The sequence below is a fragment of the Alligator mississippiensis genome, chromosome 6 (assembly GCF_030867095.1).
Source record: "Alligator mississippiensis isolate rAllMis1 chromosome 6, rAllMis1, whole genome shotgun sequence".
Taxonomy (NCBI): domain Eukaryota; kingdom Metazoa; phylum Chordata; order Crocodylia; family Alligatoridae; genus Alligator; species Alligator mississippiensis.
This window is the reverse complement of record NC_081829.1, coordinates 20,268,290-20,276,527: the sequence shown is the minus strand read 5'-3', so window position 1 is coordinate 20,276,527 and position 8,238 is coordinate 20,268,290.

Below are 8,238 nucleotides of genomic sequence, written 5' to 3'. Positions count from 1 at the left end.
CATGGGTTCACCTGAAAAGTGGTTCATCCTGCAGGTCGCACCTTACTCAGAGTGGTCAGATTAAATGTGTTACCGACAACCATAATGTTTGAAGTTTTTTGATCAGGCAGATGAACCCGTAGGCACCTATTGCTATGCTTCTGTTATTAACAAAGTCTAAAATCATTAGGGTAGGGTGTTCAAAGGGATGTTAGGGAATGAGACATCTTAGTGCCCTTAAACTGTTAGGATGCCTTGAAGAGGCAATCCTGAAACAAGAAAACCTCCTCCATAGCCCTCAGGTGGCCATAATGGAAGACATTCACATTTCTCCCATGAATCAAAATGTATCAATGAAATCTCCTTGGGCTTCTGTTTTTAATGGGAGACTTCTGTTTAGTTTGAAAAAGGACTGGAAAATCATGGGATGTCCCCAACTCAGGGAATCCTGCTTCTCCAGGAGGCTGAGTTTGCCTCTGAGCTCTGTTAGGCCCCTCAGGCTTGTATGCCACACCATATGCCAGGGGAGCACAAGGGGCAGAGCATGCTAGCATTTCAGCCTGGCATGAAAAGTAGTCTCCCCATGACTACTGAGCCCATTGGCACCTGCAAATCTAGCAGTATGGTGAGAAGGGAGAATATCCAAAGCTGTTAAAAGGCTCCTCTGCCCTGAAACTGTGGAGTTTTAAGCAGTTCTGTTTTTGAGGTCCAGTATCAGCCCTTGCTCTCAGCCACATCCCGAATGTTTAGAGGATGAAACTCATACCAGAAGCTTGATAAAGATGAGGTGTCCTGGTGAAATCCCCTGGTACTCCCTGGCTCTGGTAGATCCAGAACACAGCACCACTTTTCTGCTTCGTGCACTTGCATGTCCTGGCAAACTAATTGCATCATCTTGCACCACAGTGCTTTGATCCTTGAACGGGGCCCTAGTGGCTACTATAAAAAAATCAGGAGGACAAAGGGAACTGGTTGCCAATTGATTATTAATGAGGCATTTATAACAGATTAATTTTTTAAAATATCCCTACCTAAAGACTTCTCTGTTTGCAGAAAAAAACAGAAACCTCTAAACTAAAGCATTTTCAACTTTAAAAAAAATAAATAAATCAAAACCTCAGGGGCAACCCAGGTCTGAAGATTTTCACCAGTTATTTGCAAGTACTTGCAGACAAAGCCCAGCAGTTTCCACAGTGCCACAAAGCTACTGGCTCCCTGCTCCATGTAGATGTCCCGATACCTAATAATCCTGCTTGAGAACTTTGTATTCTTCCAGTGTAGACATTGCCCTTTCTTCCAGGAGCATTTGTGTTTATATATTTGTAACCCGGGCGGTACTCCAGGATGTACCCCCCCTCCAATTGAAGGGATCAGAGCAGGTGCACAAGTGCTGTGGGAGGTGTAGGGACCCTCCTTCCCCTATAGAGCAGAGCCAGACCACCACTGGGGACTTAACCATATACCTTTTAATGAGAAAAACAGTAGTGGGAACATAACATGTATAAACCAGGGGATATAGGGGACACTACAATGCCCCGAGGGGGCAGGATTCAATAAAAGCTAGGCACTTACAATCATACACATATTCATCCAGTTGACAGAAGACAGGTTTAACAGAATATAAAACACAAACAACACAAGAAGCAATACTTGTGGGCAAAATATAAAATGCACAAAATGCAAAACGTCAAATAACAAGAAATATAGGGCCTAGCTACCCGGAGTGGTGAAAGAGGGAAAACACAATGACCCCTTTTCCATTGCAACAAGAATTTCTCCCTGTCACTTCACTCACCCCAATTCATTCCAGCTAGGATTTGAACTCAACTCTCCTATGTGATAGACAGAAACCTGACCACACAGCCACTAGTGCTGGTCCTGTTTTAAGCTGCTACGGGTTTTGACCTTCCTGGAGCCCCTTCTTTACATTGAGCTTCCTGTCCTCTTGCTGGAGCTGGGGAACCTCTCCTTCTGGCTGCAGCCCCTCATAGGGGGATCCTGGAGCCCAGCAGGAGCCTCTCTTGCCAGCCGCACACCGCGCTGCTGAGGGTCCAACTGCTGCCTGCAGGTCCCACTCCTTCAGGGTTTTCTGGGGCAACTGCTCCCGCCCCGCTGGCCCAGCTCTTGCCAGCTCTTTGAAATTCCTTCCTCGTGGTCCCTCGCTGGTCTCCCCTGAGTCAGCTGCACTGCCCCTTTTATCCCCCTCCAGGTGACCTGAGGGGCCAATCAGGGAACATGGAGGGTGAGTCTCTGGGGCCTGATTGGTGAGGAAAGGGAATTCCAAGCCCTCCAATCATCTTTTACCCTATCAAAACCCCTGGGCCAAATCATTACCAGCTAGCCCGTCACATCTTACATTAGTCCTTTACTTGGAAATAGAAATGGTGCATGGGCTTGTTAGCTTGTCATTAAAAGGCAGGCCCCCTCTTCAATATGACAAATAGAAAAGCCAAAGAGGTTTTATTGGTGCAAAGTTATTACTCCAGCCTTGCAGGCCTGTGAGTTTAAGACTCTCACAGCCATGAGGCAATGGGAAGTTAGTTTATGGAGCTCAGCCATTATCAGTGCAATGCTGTGTAGCAGTAGAAGCAGGTCAACCATTGTTTCTGCTCTCTGCTCCTGATCCTTTGAATGGCCTGAAGATGAATGAGAGAGGGAACCATGACTTTCTGTTCTATTGGTGACCTTGTCACTGATGATCCCAATTTTCCCACATCAACTTTCTGAGGCCGACTTTTCCATTTGTAATCAGGAAAGGGTCAAACTTACAAACCTTTGTAACAGCAGTCCCTTTTCCCCATTACTTAGGATGAGGGTTGCACTGGGGAGGGTGTCCGCTTGAGAACAGGAGACTAGCTACTCCCACCTCCTCCCACCCCCAGAATTACATAAGTGGCAAGCCAGAGCAGAGTGGGCAGTTGGATCCTGGCTGGCAAGGGGGGAGGAACCCAAGGGCTGGTGCTGGACAGATCTCTGAGGGCTAGAGGCATGAATACAGGTGGCAAACCAAGGGGAGCAAAGGTCCAGCTAAACAAATCTATAGAGCTGTGACCTTACTGGGGAGCCTGATGGGAGGTATCTGTGTGGATGCAATAGGTGCAGATGTGGTCCAGGAAATCTGTAGGAGCTAGAAGTGGAGTATGCAGGGCACAATCCTACAGTTGACCAGGTCCCTGGATTGAAGCCCAGTGGAGTTACATGGTCTCAGGCCCCTAACACCTTTTCCTGCTCCTAGGAGCCAGAAGATGGTCAGTCTCAGCTGAGTGACAAACTGTGGAGGGGGCTGTTAAGAATAAAGGACTCTTGGGATTTTCTAGTGCAGAGACTCGCCACCTCACCCAAGGTTGTGGGGAGAAAGGCTTTGAGTGGCCCAGCATGCTATTAGTACGGAGGGAAGGTTTAGAGCACCTGGTAATTATGCTGCAAGGTGTGGGAAGTGTAGCTGGGGAAGAAGGATACCGCTAGGCACTCATCCAAGAGAAGATAAGACCTGAATTGCTCAGGGAGTACACAGTAGTAATCTCAGCCCACGCAGAGACAGGAGACAGGGAGTGGCGGGCCAGCCGCACCCCCGTTTGCACTACTGCCTTGCAACCCCTCCAGAAAATGACAACATCCAGATCTGGCAGATGAGTTAGGCAGGGGAAAACATGGCTCTCCTGCTACAACCTCACAGCAAGGCCATGAGTCCTTACTTCTATTGGCAAAGAGCTGTGATGTTCTTGAGAAGGTGCCTCTAAGGAGCATGGCTACCCCATGTCTTCACAATTCATCCCTTCTGGTAGTTTGCCAAGGGTGAGAAAGACAATGAACCATGCAAATGAGAACATGGGCACTGCCATGAAGGCTTGTATGAATGCACAGAAATGGCTGCACTGCCAGAGGCATTTCTCTCCAGGGATAAACCAACAAGGGTTAGGATCACTTACAAGGCCACACTTGTGAACAAGCCATGTTTCAAAGGAGGTGGAGTGTAAGCAATGAGATCTTCTATTGGACTGTAGTGCTCTCTAGTGGTCGCTACTGGCCATTGTATGCCTATGTGAACACGTTTGAATACCAGCAACTCTCACAGTTATTAGTACGCAGTCATCTCTGACCCAGTTATTCAAATTTTAAACGCTCTTATGGGAAGCAAATGCAATCTCAGCTTTGCCTCTTATTTACAAGAAATCATGACGGGCCTTTATGTGATTTGGACTACACCCTTCTGAAGCCAAGTATCTGGAAGATTTCCCCTTATGCCTGGAGCAGCAGCCTAGGTGCCTGGGTATAAATAGGGCCTCAGTTTGTAAAATTAGCCTATCCCTTCTTTCATCTGCCCCAGTTTAGGAAGCATCTGAAGCTTCAGGCGTGGGTGGAGGACGTTTGCCGGTAGTAGGGCAACATATGGTTCTTGAATGACTCACGGATTTGGAATTGATTTGGCTGGTTTGGCTTGGAACATGGCAATTTTTTCTTTAAAAAAAAAGTTGTACTGTGACAGCTGATGGGCTCACTCCTATTGTGTTGCATGTCTAGAGCTGGGGGGGGGGGGGGGGGACGGGACATAATACTGAATGCTGTATGCCTCAAACTGTGTTGGGCAACATGCACAAAATCATTTGTTGAATTTCAGGGGACAGTATGGTCTCTCTGATTTTGATGGCAAACCTCCCACTAACTTCAGTGGGAGAAGGCTCAGGCCCTGACTTTTTAAACACACAATAAAGATAATTAACAGATTTCCAAGCCAAGTGGAAACCTGAGCCCACAGGGGCAAAATACTGTGCTTACAGCAGCCCCTTGTGGCTAACTATCCTAGGTGCAGTCTGACCCAAAGATTTTCACCTTCTGGGAGACAAGAAAGAACTGGAAGTGCAAGGCAAGATTTTCAAAATTTCTGAAGGGATCTGAACCTAGTTTCCATTCATATTAATGGGAATTGGGCAACAGAGTCCTCCTGGGGCACTGACAGAAGTGCAACAATTTAAAATTCATCTAGTAGAGATCAAATGAAGGTGCTTCAAAGTGAAGCACTCCAAAGTGGGCTGCCCTGTGTCTGTTTGCACTGCCCTCCTGGGCAGCCCAGTGTGGTGTGGACTCCAGGCAGTTGCAGCAGGAATGGCCCCATGGTAGCAAGGGGGAGGGGCCATTCCCCTCCACCACGCTGAGTAACAGCTTCTGTCCCATGCTGCTTCTGCTGCTTCTGCTGAGGCTGGACAGGTGAGCCTGGAGCAGGTGTGGGGTACGCAGGGTTGGAGCTGTGCAGTGCAGGTCCCCACCAGTCCTGTGGGGCTGGGGCCAGTGGCAGCAACAGCTGGAAGGAGCTGCTGCCGCCTAGAAAGGCAGTCCCACCATGGAGCTGTTCTGGCCTCGCTGCGTGCCCAGGGGCGGCAGGACACACCATGGGCGGGTGGTGCAGAGCAGGCATGGGGTGGAGCAGGCAAGGTTGAGGCTATGCCTGAGTTCCCACTGATCCACACTGGCAGGGGTGAGGCTGGAGTGGGCACAGGGCAGGGCTGGGGCTGCACGCTGTTGGCAGTGGCAGGGAGGCACCACAGGGAGCGTGGGCTCTGGGCTGTTGTGGGCTGGGGGCATGTGTGGGGCCTCCCATGAACATCCCACCATACTTGCAAACCCCACAACCACAACTTCCCCCACATACAATCATACACCCCACAATCACTGCACTCACCCATTCCCTCCCCCCACAAACCGCACGCACAACCCCCGCCCCACACACACACACACACCCCGGGGGAGACCTGCTCATTTCTACACTCACCCTACCACACATGAGCACTCACATCTCCCCATGCACACCCCACACATACCCCCAGTCCCCCTCCCCTACACACACCCCACAGACCCCCACAAACTCCATACCACCCACACACACACATCCACACATCCCCACAAACACACCCCTACACAAACCCCCTATACCCATCTACTTCCAAACACCCCCCACATATACACACATCCATACACACACACCTCCCTACAGCCCCCCACAAACTTCATATCCACCTATTCCCCCACAAACCCCATACCCACCTGCCCATACCCCTCCACACACCCTCCTAATATACAAAAGTAAGACCTCATTTTGAGCTATTATGCAATCACCTCTACACTAAATATACCACACAAACACACACAAATTTGACAAAAATATTTTTTAACATAACATTAAAATATGTTATTGTCAATGTTTGATTTTTAATGTATCATTTTGGGGGGGTTTTGGTTCCAAGATGGCAAACCCCCTTCTCAAAAGGAGTACTTCTGGAGGCAAAAGGAAGAACTTCCAGTGGCAGAGGTCAGGGGTTAGGTGCCGGGACTTCTGGTCCCAAGATAGCAACCAGGGGGGTGGGGCAGCTGTCAAGGGGCAGGGCTACCCTTGCAGCCCTCAACAGCTTGCCAAAACTCATTAAGCAACGCCCCCCCCCCAAAAAAAAATTTGCCTGCCCCTGCTCTAACTCATGGCACTTTATGCAAAGCTCTATGAGTTAGAGTGGGTACTGCACATCTGTCAGTGCCCACGATGGCTTTGCAAACCCTGTCCATGTTCTTTGTAGAACACGAATACACATCCGCTGATTGGAACCCTGAGAAAAGAAAGGAGGCAGCCACGTTGCCATTGTTGTTTCATGTATCCTTTGCATTTCAGTAGCGCCAGGAGCTCCAGTCATGAACCAGAATTGATGCTGTACAAACATGTGACTAAACATTTGCCCATACTTCAAATTGCTGGCAGTCTAGCATCATGTTTCATGTGACCATTTAAATCCTTTTCTATCACAGTTGTTTTTTCAGCTATTGTTCTTTATAGAAGTGAATTTATTTAGAATGCTTTCTTTCCAGTTCAGCTTTTTGGGACCTGATTCTCACTGACACAGCCACTTTATGCCACTCTGATTTAGAGTGACCTATTTTGGTGCCATTTTTTGGTACCTGTTCAGTATTAAGGAACCCTAGTGAAAGTAAGAACCGGGCCTTTAATGTATAGGATCAGGTCGCATTTAGAAATGAGGCTAGGGATAAGCATGCCATAGCAATATCTGAATAATACCAGTTCTTAATTTTATTACGTTAATGCTTTGAGGCCCCATTAGGCTAGAGATTATACAGGTATAAGGTGAGAGAGAATCAATATCCTGAACAATTTACAGTCTGAACAGAAAAAGACAGGCAAAGGTTTATATGCCTAAGGGTATTTGGGTATAAAACTTCCATTGAAATCAATTGGAGAGAAGTGCCTAAATACTCCTGAGCACTTGGGCATGGGGCTTGCTTTATATATATGTGTTCTATGAGTATACAGTGGCTTGCAAACTGGGGGCCCTGCTCTATGAGTGAGGGTCCCTGTTGATGGTGGTGGTGCTAAAAGATGAAACTGGTGATGGAACTGCCACAAAAACCCAAGCACAATTGCTGGGCAACAATGTGATCATAAGGTATCAATAAAGATTTAACTACCTGTTGATTACTGGTAAAACTTCCACTGGACAAGCAGGTGCAGTAATAAAGAAAAATCAATTCCTAAGCTGGTCTTTTTAAAATGCAAATATTTACTCAGGGTCTTTCCTTTCATTTACAGTTTAATTAACATGATTTTATTGCACAAAACTTGAGACTCTCCAAGCAAAACAAGCGGCAAAGCACATTGTGGTCTAAGAGTCTTGGCAAGTGCCAGCCATGGCATAGGCCAGCCTTCCCCTTATCTTAAAACTCTCTAATTTGAAATGCAGGAACGGTAGCGGGGACCAGAAGACAGGACTTCCCCTTTTATGGAAGTGCCCTAACCATTAGGCTGCAGAACCATGGATGGTCTCAGTCTCTCTCAGACTCAAGTGATTTATGCATTTTTTTTTCCTGCACTGTACAACAGGTTCAACACACACAGTGGAAAATGCCTTCCAGGGTAGCCTGTAGCATAATGATTAGGGCATTCTCCTAGAATATGGGATTTGAGGCCCTATGGCTGAGAATGTCTCCCACTTCCCTGACCCTGTACACTGGTGATGTCCACCTTGTTATATGATATATTTCTGACGGTGATTAAAAAGCCACTTGAGGACTGCTTGGGGTCCTATTCTGAGGTGCCTAATGGAATTCTAGATTCTACTTTAGGTGCCAGGTGCTTAAATCTGAGGCCCTGCAGCACCTAACCTTTGAGGGACCTAATTCCTTCATTGGATGTAGCCCTAAAAGCCTACCAAACCACTCTACAAATGGTCTGTAGATGGGATGTTAGCCTTGTGGTCTGTAGCC